Source organism: Pinus tabuliformis, chromosome 1_2, assembly GCF_031772625.1.
Source record: "Pinus tabuliformis cultivar Carrire ecotype Pingquan chromosome 1_2, CPIR1, whole genome shotgun sequence".
Taxonomy (NCBI): domain Eukaryota; kingdom Viridiplantae; phylum Streptophyta; class Pinopsida; order Pinales; family Pinaceae; genus Pinus; species Pinus tabuliformis.
This window is the reverse complement of record NC_142298.1, coordinates 380829434-380848388: the sequence shown is the minus strand read 5'-3', so window position 1 is coordinate 380848388 and position 18955 is coordinate 380829434. Positions and strand designations below refer to the sequence as shown.

The 18955-nt window shown below is 39.5% G+C and overlaps 1 protein-coding gene across 2 annotated transcripts in view; it reads left to right on the top strand.

Annotated features, from left to right (window-relative positions):
- The window catches only part of LOC149205964 (uncharacterized), an 86289-nt gene extending 71516 nt beyond the window's left edge, over positions 1–14773 (top strand). The window contains exon 3 of one of the 2 annotated variants that reach the window (XM_089395237.1): positions 14352–14773. The gene's annotated coding sequence lies outside the window, so the exon portion shown is untranslated. The remainder of the gene's footprint in view (positions 1–14351) is intronic. The other variant, XM_089395236.1, reaches the window with a different exon arrangement.
- The last annotated feature ends 4182 nt before the right edge of the window (positions 14774–18955 follow it).

The following is an 18955-nucleotide window of genomic DNA, read 5'->3' as shown; positions in this document are numbered from 1 at the left end:
TCGAAGAGAGTGAATATGATACCACTCAGGTTCTTTTCATTTCTTCAGATTCGAATGAGCTTGGAGGCAACCCTCCTGTTCCATCAAGACAGGAGGAAAATCCTCCCGTTCTCGTAACTCAAGGGATTAATTCTTCCATTTTCACGGTACCCCCTCCAAGTAGTCTAGTCACTTCCTTTGATTGGAATCGACTGGCAGGATGTCGTCTTCCATCTTATGTGCCTTTCCAGATCATGGTACAGGTTTGTAATATGATTGTATCTGGCACTATTATAGATGAAGCTGCTTCTGTGAGTATCCTTTTCTCAACTGCTTGGCAAGCGCTCGGTTCGCCGCCGCTTGTGCCTGTTACCCAGAATCTGTTGGCTTTTAATAGAGGAACCAGTCAACCATTAGGGATCCTTCCTCAGTTGCCTATTTCTTTGGGAGTAAAAATCGTTTATCTGAATTTGATGGTAGTCCCAGGCCCTTTAGATTACAATTTACTTCTTGGGCACGACTTTGTTTATGACATGGGAGCTATTGTTTCAACACTATTTCGAGTGATTTGTTCCCCGCATGAAGGTGGAATTGTCACCATTGACCAGCTTTCATTTCTTGGTCCAATATGGCTTCTAGTCAACCATCTTCCCTAAGTGGTCCTTTTGTACCAATGGCATCATCCCTGCCACGGGTTAATTATGTGGCAACCCGTTCCATACCTACAACAACTGACGATCCATTCAGTGATGTTGTACCATGTACTAGGGGCTTTGGAACCAGATCTCTCCTTCATGATCACTTATGAGTTGTGATCGAAGGACACGAGGACAGTTCTCGGTCTTGTGTCAACCTCGTTAAAAAATGAAACAAGGGTCTGGAGGATAGTTCTTTTACTGTGTCAACCTCATTAAAAAATGAAACAACTTCCACGAGGACAATTCCTTGTCTTGTGTCAACCTCGTTAAAAAATGAAACCAAGGGTATGAGGATAGTTTTTTTACTGTGTCAACCTCATTAAAAAATAAAACAGGCCAATGAGCATAGTTCCTTGTCTTGTGTCAAGCTCGTTAAAAAATGAAACCAAGGATATGAGGATAGTTCCTTGTCGTTAAAAAATGAAACCAAGGATATGAGGACAGTTCCTTGCCTTGTGTCAACCTCGCTAAAAAATGAAACCAATGGACATGACGATAGTTCCTTGTCTTGTGTCAACCTCATTAAAAAATGAAACAAGATGAGGATAGTTCTTTTACTGTGTGAACCTCATTAAAAATGAAACAACTCCCATGAGGATAGTTCCTTGTCTTGTGTCAACCTCGTTAAAAAATAAAACAAGGTCCCCTGGAGCAAATTTCCAATTCGAGTCTTTGAGTAGATCTCGTAAAATCCTAGTCGAGTCTTTCACTTGATCTCGTAAACGAACCTTCATTCCATCCACTTGATAGCCACAAGTAGTCTACTTAGGTGAATGTAATGAAGCTTGGGGGGTGTGCACCTAGTGGTAAAGTTAAAGTTTCCCTGTAGGTTATGTGAAGGGAATCACCCCATTCACTTTTGTCCTTATCTGGACGAAGCCAAAAAGGTGTTGGATAACCGTCTTGCTTCACCGCAACGACTTCCATCTGGTTACATGAGACTCTCCCTTTCATCATGTTGAGGGCATGTAAACCAATCTCAAGCATAGTTCTTCGTTTCAAGCTTGTGTAAAAATGAAACTGAATTTAAGCATAGTTTTTCGTTTCAAGTTTGTGTAAACATGAAACGGAATCCAAGCATAGTTCCCTATGGTTCAAGCTTGTGTAAAAATGAACCCATTTCCATTTTTAACCCTCGTGATTGCCATTCTATTAGCCTCTTTCGTCAGATGAGCCTTGGTTGTTTCCATCCCATCGCCACCATCCCTTTGGCTGATCATACGCTTTCACTTGGTTGTTTTATCCTTTTTGAGGAACAATTGCAATGAGTGGTCTTATTAGCCAGCGTCTTCACATAAATCAACATGTTTTGAGAAGTTCCAACATCACCAGAACTAGTTACTATCCTAGACACCCTCAAAGTGGAGTCCTCTTTAAGCTCTTTTCAGACTCTAAATATGAAAAGATCGCCGAGCGCTTGTCCTTTTTAGCTCGTTAACGGTTTGGAAATGACATCTCTCTTGTACTATTTTACACCTTTTCGGGTTTGAGAGATTAATTTACAAAAAAGAACTTGTGGAGTTTTCTTTTTGTCCCTTTTCAAACTCTATAAACATGAAAAGGATCGAGTTATCTTTGTTGTTAAAAACATCAAATAGTGACAAACTTGTCCATCTAGACAAGACCGAGTTTCACCTTCGCTAGACTTGTTAAAACATCAAATAGCGATGGATTCACCTGAAGGGTGAAATTATACAACAAGCATATGTTATCCTCCTCAAGCTTGATAAAAATAAAGAGGTACTGGTCAGCAATGACTGGGGAAAATGGGAAAAAGGGGAAAACCACTTTATGGTAGCAGGTCGCTCTTGAACATGACACTTTCACTTCATCTTCGTGACTATTTGGGTTGGGTTATCTGCTTGACGGTTATCATACTCATGGTCTATCACACCATCCATCACTTTTGTTTTGGGTCAATGCTGCCAATTCATTCAGACTATTTGGGTTGGGTTATCTGCTTGATGGTTATCATACCTATGGTCTATCACACCATCCATTACTTTGGTTTTGGGTCAATGCTGCCAATTCATTTAGTGTTGCCGATATGTTCAAGAGAAGTCATTCAGTTGCAATACTCATAAACCTTCATTTTCATGACCGCCATTCTTGAACCTTGTGTCGTCAATCAAATTCCATCTCCAAAATCACTACACTCGTTTCGTGTTGTTGATGTGGGATACATCAAGGCCCTCCTGCGACAAGTCGCTTCTTGTCGACATCAACACATTATCCAAGAAGTTGACTTAGAAACACCCTTCCAGTACCTTGAGGCTTGCATGCATCAATGGCAGGTTTCTCGCTTCCAGTGATAGGTTAACATCAATGGCCTTCGACCGAAAGACTTTGTATGGTGTTTGACATCAAATCATCCATTCACACCATGCAGAATGTACTGTAGTACCTTGAGGATCATTATCATTATCGGTGATTTCTCTCGCATCTATTAACAACTTACATCATTGGTTGGTAATCAGATGGTGTCTTCCCATGTTCGACTTCAGATCACATATTCACATGGTTAGACTCGTACTTGAGCGAATGATTGAACGAGATAGAAGACCCCAGATCTAGTTTCATCCATTCGAGCTGCGATTTCAGGAGTACTAAATCATTTGTACAATGGCTTTACATTGATGGTCATTCCGATCATGGGTCTATATCTGTAGACGCCTGTTTATAACTTTATGTACATGTAATGAAAGTTTATAAGCTGAGCATGGGTATGCCTTCGCTCAGCAATTCATGTAAAATCAAATATCATGATATATGTATTGTAATTGATGCAGGTCACCTTCCACTTCGATACCTCCTCATCACATCATAAAGCATTTCATTCGACATTGGCATTTTTCCGACTTCATGCTTTAGGGGGCAGCTGTTACAGATCCATTTGGGCACATCAAATCCCAACATCCAAATCAGTGTTTTAGGGCTCATCAAACCCTAATTTTAGTTGCTACATGCCCTAAACAAGTCACCCCTTTGAATGCCTCCTTCCCAGACAGTTTCATGACTTGAAGACATCTAAAAATAGCCTCTAGAGGGACCAGCGCAGGTAAGCCCTTGTAAAGGTGCACTGCAGAGCAATTGAGTCCACTGCCAGGGTGCTCTACAGAGCACTTAGGCTTCCTTTCACCTGTGCTAGGCGAGAATGAGTGAAATTCACATAGGGTTTGGGGAATATTCTTATATTTTGGAGTCATCTAGAAGGTTCCCTCACTTATCAACTCCTATGAGCTCGAAAATGGATGAGGAATGAGTTAAGGTGCATCCTATCCTCTCATCCCTTCCTCCATGGAACTAATTCTAAGTATGGAAGGCCATTCAATGCCACCATTAGTGACAAAACCTCCTTCATCTTTCTATAAATTGACCACTCATATAAGTGATCAGGGGCTGGATTATGTTGAATTGTAAGGAGATAATGCGGCTATGAGATTTGGCTTTGAAGCAAGTATTGTAATGCTACAAGTTTGTCATGCTTTTGATGTGATGTGGATAGGATCCAAGCTGGAGGAATGGCTTTGAATCAGAGACCAATGGTTGTAATTCCTTCTTCTGTCTAATAAAGTGTTTGAACCTTTTTCCCATATGTTTGTATTGTTTCATAATGCTTATGTGTGTGAATTGTAGCTGATTCCTTTCACTTATATTCAATAGATTGTATGATTTGATCGGTTCTTTGTCTTCTGTTGTGTTTACAGGGTACTTCTCAAGCGGATTAAGTACGGGAAGGGGCGACAGGATTGATACAAGGGAGAGGGAGGAAAGCGGAACTACAAGTAGGTCTTCTATCTTCTCATCTTATCTATTGCTTATAGGAAAAGTCTAAAACACTTTAAACTGTTGTTCTAGATAAAGCTACTTATCTAGGGAATTAGTATTTATCCGTAGATACTAAATTCTCCAAAACAGCACAGGTATCGATGTAGAGGATCAGTGTGATGTTTATATGGTGAAGCATTGCTAGAGCACATTCCTCGCTAAGAAGGAGTGTTGATTTTTGGTAGCATCGAATATGCTCTAGCCATGAAAATTGTTGGAGAGGCTAAGGCACATGAGATCTGCAAGACCCATAAATCATTTGGAGAAATTCCACCCGGATGAAGAGATATTAAAATAATTAATATTTTTAATGAGGCCTTAAGTCGAAACTTAGGAAAATTAAAATATTAATGTGTATTAATATAAAATGGGTGAGAAAGTTCTAAGAGACGAGGATCAAGCCAGATCTAATCATAGCCATTGATTAGGGACTTAATCTCGGTCGTTGAATCGTCAACAAGAAAAGTATAAGAGGAGGCTTGAGGGGTAGTTCGAGATACACCAAGAAAGATCAAGAATTCGATTTTCCGGCGCTGGGTTTGTTGAGGAAATCGAGTTAGAGATTAGTTGCAGTGAGGGGCAGTTCAGCAAGGGATTTCGATCCAAGGCTGAAGAATACATATCAGAGAGGCAGCGTAGAGCCTAGGAGGGTTGACGCAAAGGCTGAGGAGGACAATGCAGAGGACGTGGAAGCCGAAGAGGCAAACACAAAAGACGCAGAAAGCCGTAGAGGTTGACACAGACAATGTAGAGGGCTGTAGATGCTGACGCTGGGCTGAAGAGGCTGTGTTGAGGAGGTTTTGTGGGGCAGACTGAGAGCAGATCAGCCGGGAGAGGGTGACGCAGTTCCAAAGGAGTGCTTGGAGCAACTTTCGCTGTCTAACACAAGGAACAACCAGAGTCACTGTGGGCTTGTTCATCTGGTTGCTGATTTGCCGGAATATCTGTCTCCGGATAGAGGTACTACTACCAAGGGTATTCTCTGAAGGGTGAGCCATTTCTAGCACCCTAGTTGTATTCAGAAATCTGCTTAATAATAAAACCCTCATATATGCTGCACCGATTTTCCTGAATTGGGTTTTTCCGGGGACGATTGTCCAAAAATAACAGTGTCCCTTGTATTGTTTCAGTTTATTTTAGTTGTTGATCTGTCTATTTGTGAAGGCTGCAATTGTGTTTACTTCGATGTTTATGTTAATAAATAACCTGTTAATGTAAAGAACAAGTAGGAAATAGTAAACCAGATATTGCAGTAGGGGTTTCTAATGTGTTAGATTCAAAAATTTTCACATCTTTTGGCAGACTTTCCCAATCTGGAGGAGAAGCTTCGCTCACTAGAACCTTCGGGAACATCGAGATAGATATTGGTTATTGTTGATATGGTCGAGCTCTCTCATTTGGGCCTCTTGATCTTATTATCATGGGCCTTCTCCTTGAGATGTGGACCTTCCTCCCTCTTTTGTGGATCCCTAACTCCCTCTCCCTTCCATTCCCAAATGGTTGGTCATTGATTGCTGCATCCCTATGCTGAGATTATGCTTACATGCTACTCATTTTATCTTGGAGAATGAGTGCTTAAAGAGTCTTTGCTTGGACTTGGACATCCACCAAAAGGAGGGCTCCAACATCAAGGCATAGGTTGTATGCTTCCCTTTTTAGTTTCTTAATATATACCTCTGGTGTTTACTTTCCATAATTGTGTAAATGTTATTAGCTTAATGTTCCTTTTATCTGTTAAGTAGTTTATGTTTGACGTATGTTATATATGCTCTCGTATCTTGCATAGTACTTTGATCTTCCTTGCAGGTATTTGGACGTGAAGAACAACTAAGGAGCGAGGCTTGGAGCGAAAGAATCAAAGCCATCTCTAAGGATTGAGTGATTAGCATCAGAACAAGGTAGGTTTCTCCTTCTTCCTGCATTTGTCAAGCATAAGCTAGGAAAGTGTGTATTAGATTGTTTGGTTTGTTGCTAGATCCACTCATTGGGCTAGATGGACCGCTTCCGTCTGCAGAGGGGATTTTCCTTTACAACATTTCACCATCCATGTGAGGAGGGAATCTGCGGGAAGGTCCACCATTCAGCGACTCATGGCTGTAGTATTTTTGGTTCAATGAGTGAGCCAAACAATGTAAAGGTGTGCTATTCTTGTCCCATCTGCTAAGAAGAATATCCTGTATGGTGGTGAAGAAGGCCTATGATGATGTCTCATACTCTTGGCACTCACTCTGTAAAATAATGCTCCTCACAGACTCAATCATGGAATCCCATCCCTCATAAACCTCTCCTAGGATGGGTTAGTCTGTATTTGCAAATCGAAGCAAAGAAATGATAGGGTCCATGATCTGAATAAGTAGATTTACTCTCTCCCACTAAGCATCATCTAACACTGTGTCCTTCACTCTATTTGAGGCTGCTTGATCTGTGTTTCTCCAAAAGGACCAAAACTCTGAAATAACCATGGCCCCAAGAGTGGTCTTGACCTCCCTCAACCTCTATGATGAATGAAGAGGCAAATCGTGTATCCGCAATCTTCAACAATGACAGATTGGTGTACTCCTTGTAGATAGTGAGGGCATTTGTATGATTTTGTACAAAGTTACGGATATGTCGTGCATCCTCAATAATGCTTCCAATCCAAAGCACATCAGAAGCAATAGATTTAAATGCTAAATTCAAAGAATGGACAATGCAAGGTGTCCAAAATACTTGTGGATATTTAGCTTCCACAATCATGCCAGCAACCTTGCAAACAAGTGCATTATCTGTAATGATTTGCATACAAGAATCAACACCTACATCTTCAATAACTTTAATAAACAACTCACCCATATATTGTGCATCCTTGTATTGTCCAAGTGCATCCACTGATTTCAAGAAAACTGGACCATTCAAGGAAGACACCATGAAGTTGATGAGTGGGTGCCATGCTGGATCTGTCCATCCATCAAAAACAATGCTAACCCCAGATGTTGGCCATGCTGATTTAATAGGCTCAAGCATTTTGTCCACCTCTTTCTTTGCCTTCGTCAACAATGTGGTTCTAAGCTTCTCTGACCTAGGAGGCACATACCCTGATGGAGCCCCTTGAGTTAGAGCTTGACACATCTCAATAAATAAAGGTGAGCGTGCAACATTAAAGGATATGAAGTTCTGATAGAAAAAAAATGCAATGGTGAGATCAAGCTCTTCCTGTTTCTCTTTCAGAAAAATCTTGCCCATTGGACCAAGTGCCATTGCCTTTCTTTTTCCTGCGTATCCCCCACTAGAACTCTCAAATGGAAATTCGTTGCTGCTTTTCCTCAAGAATGGAAGGGGATCATCATTCTTGTTTTTTTTAGATATTGTAGCCACCTTTGCCATACCAACGTTGGCCTATTTTTCCATTTCTTTCCTCTTAGCTAAAGACACTTGTGTACATGCTGCAGTTCCACAACTTGGTAAAACCAACAAATGAGCTTTCACACGGTAATATGTGCTCATGAAATGATTGTTGCAATAGTTTCATTTCCAGGCAACATTGCCTCCTCTCTTCATCTTGCTGCCTGGCCCTTGCTCTCTCGTGACATATTTCCACAGGGGATATTTGTTATCTTGAGGCTGCTGCCTTCCCTCAACATTTGAAGCTGCTGTTGCAACCCCACTTCCAATAGAGGGAACACTTGCAAACCCTGATGAAATTGGAAGAGGAGGGGCATATCCAATGGGGACATTCTTCCCCTTCCTTTTCCCTTCCTTGCTGCCCTTGATTAAGCCATGAATGCTGTAAAAAAATAAAGAAAAAATGCACAAATTTGTAAAAGAAATGGCCATGCAAACTGTTGTAATAAAAATGCAAAAAAAATAGAGACAAAATGCACTTACCTATTGTTTGAATCGCCTCCAAAATGCTCCCACACCCTTTGCTCTTCGTTCTCACACACCCACAACAAGAGAAAATGAGTATTGTGATGTTAGAATGGCCCAAATTGGCCTTTTATGGCCACGCGGAGGTAAAAAAAGTGGGACACGTGTCTCAGAATTGGGACACATTCGTGTCTCGATGGGACACGCTCGGACACGATCCGGAGGACACGTGTCCCACCGAATCATGTTTGGTTTGCCCGATTAGGGACACGTGAGGGCTGAGGAACGAGTTCAGTTTCTTAGGTTTCCAGGGATGCATGTTTCATGCACCATAGTGACCATGATGAATAGACTTGACATCCTAAAGAAGATATGCCATAAAGTTGTGGGATAAATCACCTAGCTAAGTTTACGGTGATTAAGTGTACCTATATTCTAACTTAATGTTTTTCAAAGATGGCAGAGGAATCTTTGATTAAGGAGGGAAATGACTGAGTAAAAAATAATGTCGGATTTTGACATACAAATAATTAGGACTGAGTTTATGATTAAGGGGGGGAAAATGATGTTTACATTTTGCGGGTATGAGAACATGAAGATTAAAAGTGGAACCCAAGAAGAGAAGATGAAGGCTCAATCAACCAGATGAAAGATAGATCAATGATGAAGATGAAGACCAGATCAACGATGAAGATAAAGACTGGACCAACAATGAAGATGAATATTATTTGGGCCAGACTAAAGATAACACCAAAGATCTATATTGAACGATAGGTACTTATTATGAGGGAGTATGTTGGGTGTAATTTCCATTTGTGTCGGACTATGTCATTGTATGCCTCCTATATGTGTTCAAGGTCATATGGTCTTTGAGTCATAGGTGTGATAGGATGATAAACTATTGGTAGTTATGAGCCACGACAGTAGATATGTAGTATATTTACATGTGAAAAATGAATGGCTATAAACAACTAAAAATATGCCCATTACATCAAATGAGATATTATGGAGAAATACATGAAATGTTGCTGAAATTCTCTCTTTTTCAATTATCTTACCACAGAGCTAGGGATAGCAAAGTTTAGAACTTAAAACTTGAAACCATTCATACATAAACCATCACCAAGGATGGTTGTATGGCTCTATAAACTTTACAAATTGATAATAATATTCCTACTTATATGAGTAATCCTTTTAGACTTATAAGCCTTTTGTCAAGATATGTTGTAAAAATGTAAAAGTGTGAGGATTAATGAGTATTTGGATTCCTAATGTTCTAATTCTTAAATTGTTGCAATATTAATGTTATTGTCTCTGTCCTGTTAACCCCTAAGCTGTTCCCCTTGCAAATTTGGAGGGTTAATGACCAGCACATTTCATCAGGCTAGAGGTTCAAACTTCAAAGACATATGCAGATATAGATTTTGCTTGGGCTTAAGGTTGATTCTCAGGTAGACTGGTTGCAGTATGGATTTAGTGATTATTTAGATAGTTTTTGCATAGATTGGAGAGAGTTCCTATTTTTATCAGTTTTATATTTTAGGAGGCAAAGTTCTAGGGCTTGCATGGTAGTATTGATTGCATATTCAGAGTCCTCAGGAACTCAGGATTCCAGTGAAACTTCTACAGGTGACATGCATGGCTTACTATTTTTAGCAAGTTTGGTTTGAGGACTCGCATATTAGAGATCATGGTATTTTTGTAATCCTTGCGAGATTCTGAGTTCGATGAGCTACTTTCGAGTGACGTGCAAGCACCTTCTATTTTTAGTAGTACTTGGATGTTGATTCTGATTCCTTCCTGAAAGATGAATCTAATGAGTATGGTTACATGGGAATACAAGACATTTCTATTTTTAGCAATGGTTGCATGTTAGATTTGGTTATGTATTCAGACTCATCACTGGGAGCTGAGTCTGATGAGGATATTTTAACTGACATCCAAGACATTAATACTTTTAGCAGTCTTTGCATGGTGGTTATGACAAGCATATCTGGACTCCCAGTGGAAATCTGAGTTCGATGACTATATTATTGTGGACATATGAACAATTTCTATTTTTAGTAGTGACTAATTTTAGGTGTACTGTATATGGTGGGGCCCTTCTTATATCTTCTAGAAATTTTCTATCTTTTACTATTTTTTCGGGGGGGTTGTTACTATGTTTGGCATGTCTATTTATAGCAGCGTGACATGTGGCAGTCTGAGAGATTGACACGTGGTAGCTTATGGAATGTACAAGTGGCGAGATTTGGACCCACATATGAGTCATCAGTGATGTGGCAAAGCACATGAGTAATTTGCTTGCATGGAGGGAGGTGTGATGTGGCAATGCACGAGTAATTTGTTTGCATGGAGGGTGGTGTCATGTGGCAAAGCACGAGTAATTTGCTTGCATGGAGGGAGGTGTCATGTGGCACTGATGACAGTTTATTTTTGATTCCCTCTAGTCTATTTTCTCTCTCCTAATATGCATTGGTTTTTCTTCCCTAGTTTGCATGCACTTGACCTTTTTATGGCAGTTTCTCTTCTCCAGTTCACACTCCTTTCGCACCTCACTCCACTCCTCAATTGACAAAATTGAAAAAAGCACATCTCAGTAAACTAATGCGCATTCCCTCGAGGATATTTATAGCTAATTTGAGTTACCTAAGAATATTTTTACCCAAGTCGAATTAATCCAAATCTCTCCAAAGATATTTTTATCCTAGTTTTAAAATACTTGTATATATATATATATATAATATATATATATATATTTGTTGGTTTGACTGATGGGGGATTTGAACCTTGTATTTCATGGTTCACATAATACTTCATAACATGACGATTGCCAATTCAGCTGCCCCCCGTGGGCATCCCCAAGGATATTTTTATCCAAATCGAATTTGCTAAAATTATTCTAGAAACATTTTTATCTTGTTCAACTTGCCCAAAATTATGCTCAAGGTTATTTTAATCCCATGACAACTCAGAACTACCTTAGTGGAACTAAAGTACTGGCCACTTCACTCATTTATATCCTCTAATTTCAGCTTAGTGGGATGACGATTTGACTCTTCCTTACTTCCCGGTGTGCATTGATCTTCCTTTTTGGGAAATTTGACCTCCTTTATTCTTAGTGCACATTGGAGGGAGTCGAGGGGGTGAGGGTTTATAAATAAAGGTGTAGGCTATGGGTTCAGTCAAATTGTCTTCAATAGGAACAACAACATTACTCTCTTTCTCTCTTGTCTCCATTTTCTTTCTTTTTTCTGGTGTCTACTCAATTGTGCCTGAGACTCTGAATATCATTGTCATTTGTTTTGTAATAGTCATCTTGGTGCATCCAACCTCATGGCCTTCGCAGAATAAAACTCAATTTTGATTTATTCTATCTCTTTGGGTTGTTTGATGTCTTAATGTTTATCTTATGCAATATTGTAAAAGTTTCCGAGCCATTTTCATTGGTTTAAATTTTCCATTTAAACGTGCTTTCTATCTATTTTATCTTCCTTTTAAAAGTTGACACTAGAGATTATTCCATTATTTAAAACACAAGGTATTTTGCAAGCTCATTTGGCCACTAACTTGCTGGTCACACAACCATTGCATTGCTGCTTTTTCTATGATTTTTTGCATTTTTTAGGGAAAAACAGTACATGCTAGAATAGGGATACCCCCCTGTGGTTGGCAAGCTCCAGCCCGAACTTAGAGGTTTACAAGTGATATGAAGGGTAGATTTTCCTAGATGTTTCACAAATTTCTTCTGCAGTTTTGTGAAAGCTATTCCTATTTACAAACAGCATAGAAATTTGTGCTAACAGGTCCTAATTATTCAGTGTTGTTTATTCAATGCCACGAGGTGAAGATCATTCAAATATTGAGAGAATATTGTAAATGAAGGTGTGGCATCCGAGTATCATAAGTGTAATAATGAGTCCGGAGGTTACAAACCAGGGTGGATTAGGGAGTTAAACAATATAAGCTCTCCACTGCAATTCGAGAGAGGCTGTATTGCATTCTTTTGATTCTGGCTAGAATGTAATAAAGAGCAATACCCCCATTTTATCCAATTTTATGTCTAATTGTGTGTTTGTTGTGTTGTCTGTCATATATTTTGAGTGTGTTAAGGATGGAAGGGTTGTGGGTGCGGTGATAAAAGCCATTCATGCCTGGTGTGTTATACATTTGTGGTAAATTTGACTTTTGATGCATTCTCATTTAGCTTGTGTGTTTACTTACATCAGTTGCTTTTTATCTGGTAATGGTAAGAATGTCTAATGTTTCAAGGGCTTGACCCTGCAACATAAGATTTCACCTCTGGCTTAGGAAAATTTTACTGCATTTTGCTTGAGTAAACATTACAATGAGAAATTATAGCAAGGAAAATAATATGGAATGAAACATTATTGTGCATTGTGAAGTTCTGAGCTCTTTTGGATGTCCAGAGCATGAATTTTGAGTAGATTTTGAAGGTGCCATGTATGGTGGATAAGTTGTATAATTTGCATGTGTTGGGGTGGACAGTCTAGTCCAATGTCCTGGAATTATATTGAGGCTGATTTTTTTATCTAGAACTGATAGACGACCACTATTGACGTAAATAATAAGTTTATAAAATCCTGAGTTTGTATTGAAAGTAAAACCATTTTGGCATGCAGATGCAATGGCCTCTCTTATATACTTAAAATTTGATGTACTAGTGGAAGATAAAGCTATTTGAGTGTTGGTTGATCGTAAGGCTCTTATGTGGGACATTAAAATTAAGATGGATTTTGTAGGAGAGATTGAATTGAGAGTTTGTTTCAAAGGTGAACATGTCTGTGCAAAATCATTCACCATGTAAGCACAAATATTAAACTACTGATTGCTGTTTGTTGTGGTTGTGGAGAGAAAATTTCCTTTAGTGTACTGAAATGCATTACTTCATGGATTCCCCCATTTTATGACTAAGCGCCTCAGATTTTAGCCCTTTCGGTGTGCCTTGTTTGTTGGAATATTGTGATGAGATATGCAATGTGAGAGCATTATGAAAAGGCTACATGTGTATGATGGAGTTTTGATGGGCAGATGCAAGGCATAATTGAAGATATGTTCTAGAGTTTCGCATAATTGCTTGCATTGAAAGGTCAACAAGAAGATGGCAGATTTTGTGCACGTAACCAGCAGTGTAGCAACAAGATTATTGTTGTTTGAATATTGTATGAAAGACTGAAAACCTTGTATGGATTCACATGCACTCAGGATTTGGTATTTAAATTTTTTCCATATGGTCTGTGATGGGCCTCTGCATGTCTTCAATGGTTTCACTCAAGCAGTATGAATGAAATGCAGTCCTTTTAGAGCTGAAATTCCTTCTGTGACATCTGGGAATCTCTCTTCACTAATTTTGACAAGTACAAAGTCCAAACACTAACCCTACTTCCTGCAATTTTCCTGGTAGCATGTCAGTACGAAGTTTAATTTGAGGCAACATGATGCATATTGCTGTTGTTTGGCAGTGTAAGCTTTACTTCTTTCCATGGTAGCAACTATAACTTATGAGGTTTTGAAGTAAATGCTCTCTTCAATAACACTGACAACTACAAAGTCCAAATTCTAACCCTATTTTCTGCACTGTTCATGGTAGCATATGCAGTAAGAAGTTTTATTTGAGGCAACATGATGCATACTGCAGTTATTTGGGAGTGTGAGCTTTATTTCTTTCCATGGTAGCAATTATAACTTATTAGTGTTTAGAGTAGATGCTGTCAAGAATAATGTATTCTTCAGCATATTGTTTTGGCAAAAATATGGCGGCCTAATAGAGGCTGTGTTGAACATCCACAACAGGTATTGTAATGTTACACTATGACATCATGCATGACAGTGATAAAATGTGGCGAATAAGGCACATCATCATTGCTTCCAGCAACAACTTTGCATGTTTCAACACCAAGAAAAATAAAGAGGATCACACACATTACATTGTTGTTTAGGTGATATCTAATGGTGTATTTTTTTTTCCATGTGTAGCAGCTCGACAGGGAAGAAGTGAACTTGCAGTATCCGTGTTATTGCTTCCTTATTAGACGTGAGAATGTAAAAAATGGTAACAGAATTAAGGCAAATTGAATGGAATGTATAGCAGCATTTGCAGTATATTTTGAAATTTGCAATGATTATTTATCAATATTTATAATTGACAATGCTTTTTTAGACGTGGCAAAATAATAATGGTAAGAAGGGCAACGTTGGAAAGTTCTTGGGCAGCAGCAGTTTGTAGTGTAGCATCATGAATGTTTTGGCAGCAGAATGGTGATGATATTGATAGCATGAAAATATTATTGGAGTTTTGGCAGCATGTATGATTGTGGTGAAATGACCAGTGCACAATGGAGTTCTTGGTGCTATTGGCACAGGTAAAAATGGATCAATAATATATGTTGGTCTCTCATAATGCTGCAATCTCATGGCAGTATTATTGGTGGAACTAAGCCGCATCTTCTCTCTCTATGTCTCTGATAGGAGCATGAGGTCTATGACATATGAATGATTGGTTTGGGTTTTGTTTCAAAATGTTTCTTCAAAGGTTTAAACCATATAAAACAAGTCTAATTTTGATTTTTTTTTTATGGTTCTTCTTAAAATTCCCAAGTTTTTTGTCTATATTCCTTCCAAACCAATTTTTTTATGTTTATGCTACGGTGAAAAGAGCCACACTATTATAAATTTATTTGGATCTCTTTTCAAGGTGAGATTGTTAGGAGTCTTGGAGTCCTGCCTCAATTAGTCTACGTCTGTTCCTTTTACCTTTGATATATATATCTCAAGCTTTGTGGATCCTCTTTTTCAATAGGTGCCAGATATTTGGTAATAAAGAGTTTTGAGAAGACCAAATCTATCTGTTGTTGTTGATGTTTGTAGCTTGGGCAGGTACTTGTGCACAGAGCTAAGTGTCTAGGCGTGCAGAAATCGCCCAAAGTCTCCTTAGACACTTGCTCTAGTGTGAGCAAGTTGCATTTGTAACTTAGCCTAAATTAGACTTAAGAAAAACACATAATGATTATGTTGGATTGTTGAGCTAAAAAAAACTTAGGAAAAGTAAATTATTTACTTTAATGAACATGTTTTAATCTCAACCCTTGATCTTAAGTGAGGCAAGATGTAATCTTAGTTGTTAATCAATTTGGAGATTAGGGTTATGAATCTAACTCAATTTAAAATTATGAAAGCAAGACTAAGGAGAAGGAGAAGACACTACACAGTAGCACAAGAGTGAGAGAGACATCTTAGTGTGCGTGTTGGGTCCGAGGAAGGGGGCAGCAAGGAGATCTAGATCAACCAATGAGGGCTTAATCAACTGGGTCATATTCAGTGTTGTATGTATTTCCTTAGTTGGGCCATTTTCTCAAGAAGGGAGTCCAAGTAAGTTTTGAAGAAGTTAATGAAGAACTGTGATTAGATAGAATTTATCATTTCATCTTTTCGTGATTAAGATTTGTAAATTTTGCTTACGTAGAATTTGTGTTAATGAACCTAGCTATGCATTTAATTAGTAGATCATTAATCTGCTAGGAATTAAGTGTTGGGTACTAGGTTTGTAGGAATTATAACATGGTATCATAGCCTTAACTTTGAGTCATGGGTCCTAGGTTCGTTTAGGATCATTGGTGCTAGGTTTGGCCGCAATTGTACAAGCATAATTTTTTTTAAGGGACCCTGAAGGAATTGGTTGTATGGCCCGAGTGCTGCTGAAGTGAATTTTTTTGAGGGGGTCGATTTTTTTTATAGTATGAGTTAAAGACAACAAGGGTTGTCTGGCCATAGTCGCCAAAGGACATCTGCGTAGAGTAGCGGTTGGTCAGACAGGCCTAGTCAACACAGAGGGAAAATGGTCGCAACAGATCTGTGAACAACACAGACAGTTGAAGGCTTGGGGAGTTAGTGGGTTGTTAGCCATAGTGGCCAACGACTTAATAGGTCAGTTGGAAGACAAGTCTATACCGACCAACGAGAGAAGAGAACCAGGGAAGAGGTAATGTGCAACATATGGGGGAAGCAGGCAACATGAGAACATGGCAACGATGCAAGATCGATTGGCCAACAACTGAGTGGCAAAGAGTGGGCTTTGCGACATATCAACTGTTGGGGTTCTAGGCCAGTCAGGGAAATTACAGTCATTTAGCTGGCAAAACGACATGCATAGGCTATGCGATAGGAAACATCGAGCTGCCAGCCGCAAAGGAACTAAGCCACTGCCAAGGTCAGGTCGAGAACGGCCACAAAGCAGAGATGATGGCAACAAAGGGTAGAGAAGTTGGTTGGCATGCAGACGAGCCGTAAGTAGGTTAATTGGAAGCGGGTAGGTGTGTGAGGTGGCTTGTAGCAGAAGAGTGAAGTTGTGTAGTTGCATGCGGTAGCAAAGACTGTGCGCAGGGATGTTTGAGGGCAGCCAGACTAGCCATTAGACTACAAATCTTAGTGCAAGAGAAAGAGATAACTAGTGGCATGCACAGAATGTACGAGGACCGTAGGCTGAGCTGCACAAGATCAATGCTAGGGGACAACAACTACGTAGTCACTAAGAAGCTGTTGGCAACAATTTACTAGTACAACTAGCAGGATTGGAAGAGGTAACACTCAGAGGGAAATAGGGAGACTGTACTGATCAGGGCGTCATGGCCAAAAGTTTTCAGTGATTTTTGATTTTGGGATGGCATCAACCGGTTTGAGGTACGAAGACAAGTTGGGTGGGGCCTACAACTTTAGTCCATGGAAGAAGAGGATAGTGTTGGTTCTCAATGAGAACAACCTATGGGAGTTTGCAAACACCCATGTAACAACTCCTTCAGATGCTTAGCTCTGGTAGTTGACGAATTGAAAGACGTAAAATCTAGATCTATCATCATGGATGGGGTGAAGGATCACGTGATTCCTCACATATTGGAGAAGAATAGTGACCATGAGATGTGGATCGCTTTGATGAGCCTATATATCAGAGTGATAATCAGAATTGGAAATTGGTGTTAAGGGAGAAGCTCAAAAATACCAAGATGATTGAATCAGATACTGTGACATCATACCTCATAAGTATTCAAAAGTTTGAGATGATATTGGAGCAGCCTTTCCAGATGATGAGCTTGTACGGACAACCCTGAATGAGTTCTCAAAATCTTGGGCGACCTTTGTGACAGGCATTCTAGCAAGAAAAAGATACTAGATTGGAACAATTCGTGAGATGACTTCACCCAGAAGGAGATCTAGGAATAATAATTTTTTGGAGGACAACAAAAAAGTGGAGATGATGAGAGCCTCACTCTTGCCAGTTGGGAAATAAGGAGCAAAGGTTCAAGTAGTATGGGTGAGGAGTCAACCTCACAACCCAAGAAGAAGGACTTGACTAAGGTCAAGTGTTTTGCTTGTCATAAGATGGGACACTATGCTTCATAGTGTTCGAAAAGGAAGAAAAGGGGAAAAGGCACATAACCAACTATAGTTGCATTGGTAGAGGCTTAGGAGTTTGCTAGGAAGTTTAAAATAGAGTTTGTACTTGTTTCCTACCTTACCTTAGGCACATCACTAGTAGGTGGGTGCTTGCTAGATAACGAAACCACAAGGCATATGATAGGAGCACAGGAACAATTCGACAGCTTAATCAAGTGGGACTCATAATTGCATGTGGAGTTTGGTGTTGATAACAAACATACAGTTAAAGGGATTTGAATAGTGATATTCCAACTTGAGTTGGGAGGTAGGATGGAAGTGAAGGACATGCTGTGGGTGCTGGAACTCATGTGGCATTGGCTCTTAGTCTCTATGATGGAGAAGAAGGGGTTTTGTGTAACATTCTAGGATGCAAAGGTACTGATAAGACCCAATGGATCTAGCTCTGATGAGGGACATGTCATAGGAGTTAGAGAGAGCAACATGCATAGGCTAAAGGGCCAGACTATTCGAGCAATGACATGAAGTAGAGTAGTGACAAAGAACAAGGAGTAGGTAGCTCGAAGGGAGTCAACCTTTAGGTTCAAGAGGCGAGGAACATTTGATGAATTTCTCCAAATTTGTTAAGAAGGTCTCTTGGTACGAGATGACCTTACAATATTTTCAAGAGCAGGAGGATTCCACGAACCAAGCCAAGGAGAGCATGGCTTTGAGGGTGATTCTGAACTAGGTGGCAGGGAAGGCTTCTAGTTTAGAGGGAGTGGCCAAGGCAACAAATGCAGTTCTAAGATCGAAGTCAGTTCCAGGTGGCAGAAGTACTTCCCTAGCTAAGAGAGAGTGTTGATGTTTGTAGCTTGGGTAGGTACTTCTATTGTTCTACACATGCCTAAGTCTCTAGGTATGCAAAATTCGCCCAAAGTCTTCTTAGACACTTGCTCTAATGTGAACAAATTGCATTTGTAACTTAGCCTAAGTTAGACTTAGGAAAATCACATAGTTATTATGTTGGCTTATTGAGCCAAAATAAACTTGGGAAAAGTAAATTATTTACTTTAGTGATTATGTTTTAATTTTAGCCCTTGATCTCATGTGAGGCGAGATCTAATCTCAACCACCAATCACTTTGGAGATCAAGGTTATGGATTTAGCTCAATGTAAAGCTATAAAAGCAAGACAAAGAAGAAGGAGAAGACCTC